The sequence below is a fragment of the Schistocerca gregaria genome, unplaced genomic scaffold (assembly GCF_023897955.1).
Source record: "Schistocerca gregaria isolate iqSchGreg1 unplaced genomic scaffold, iqSchGreg1.2 ptg001445l, whole genome shotgun sequence".
NCBI lineage: Eukaryota > Metazoa > Arthropoda > Insecta > Orthoptera > Acrididae > Schistocerca > Schistocerca gregaria.
The window spans coordinates 5,940-7,500 of NW_026062743.1; positions in this window are offsets into that span (position 1 = coordinate 5,940).

Here is a 1,561-nt window from a genome sequence, read left to right on the forward strand (position 1 = left end):
TAGGTTAAGGGACAACTTGAGTTAGGTTAAGGGACAAATTGAGTTAGGTTAAGGGACAAATTGAGTTAGGTTAAGGGACAACTTGAGTTAGGTTAAGGGACAACTTGAGTTAGGTTAAGGGACAAATTGAGTTAGGTTAAGGGACAACTTGAGTTAGGTTAAGGGACAACTTGAGTTAGGTTAAGGGACAACTTGAGTTAGGTTAAGGGACAACTTGAGTTAGGTTAAGGGACAACTTGAGTTAGGTTAAGGGACAACTTGAGTTAGGTTAAGGGACAACTTGAGTTAGGTTAAGGGACAACTTGAGTTAGGTTAAGGGACAACTTGAGTTAGGTTAAGGGACAACTTGAGTTAGGTTAAGGGACAAATTGAGTTAGGTTAAGGGACAAATTGAGTTAGGTTAAGGGACAAATTGAGTTAGGTTAAGGGACAAATTGAGTTAGGTTAAGGGACAACTTGAGTTAGGTTAAGGGACAACGTGGGTTAGGTTAAGGGACAAATTGAGTTAGGTTAAGGGACAACTTGAGTTAGGTTAAGGGACAACTTGAGTTAGGTTAAGGGACAACTTGAGTTAGGTTAAGGGACAACTTGAGTTAGGTTAAGGGACAACTTGAGTTAGGTTAAGGGACAACTTGAGTTAGGTTAAGGGACAACTTGAGTTAGGTTAAGGGACAACTTGAGTTAGGTTAAGGGACAACTTGAGTTAGGTTAAGGGACAACTTGAGTTAGGTTAAGGGACAACTTGAGTTAGGTTAAGGGACAACTTGAGTTAGGTTAAGGGACAACTTGAGTTAGGTTAAGGGACAACTTGAGTTAGGTTAAGGGACAACTTGAGTTAGGTTAAGGGACAACTTGAGTTAGGTTAAGGGACAACTTGAGTTAGGTTAAGGGACAACTTGAGTTAGGTTAAGGGACAAATTGAGTTAGGTTAAGGGACAAATTGAGTTAGGTTAAGGGACAAATTGAGTTAGGTTAAGGGACAAATTGAGTTAGGTTAAGGGACAAATTGAGTTAGGTTAAGGGACAAATTGAGTTAGGTTAAGGGACAAATTGAGTTAGGTTAAGGGACAAATTGAGTTAGGTTAAGGGACAAATTGAGTTAGGTTAAGGGACAAATTGAGTTAGGTTAAGGGACAAATTGAGTTAGGTTAAGGGACAAATTGAGTTAGGTTAAGCGATAATCTGGTACAGCCACAGTTAGGTTAAGCGATAATCTGGTACAGCCACAGTTAGGTTAAGCGATAATCTGGTACAGCCACAGTTAGGTTAAGCGATAATCTGGTACAGCCACAGTTAGGTTAAGCGATAAACTGGTACAGCCACAGTTAGGTTAAGCGATAAACTGGTACAGCCACAGTTAGGTTAAGCGATAAACTGGTACAGCCACAGTTAGGTTAAGCGATAAACTGGTACAGCCACAGTTAGGTTAAGCGATAAACTGGTACAGCCACAGTTAGGTTAAGCGATAAACTGGTACAGCCACAGTTAGGTTAAGCGATAAACTGGTACAGCCACAGTTAGGTTAAGCGATAAACTGGTACAGCCACAGTTAGGTTAAGCG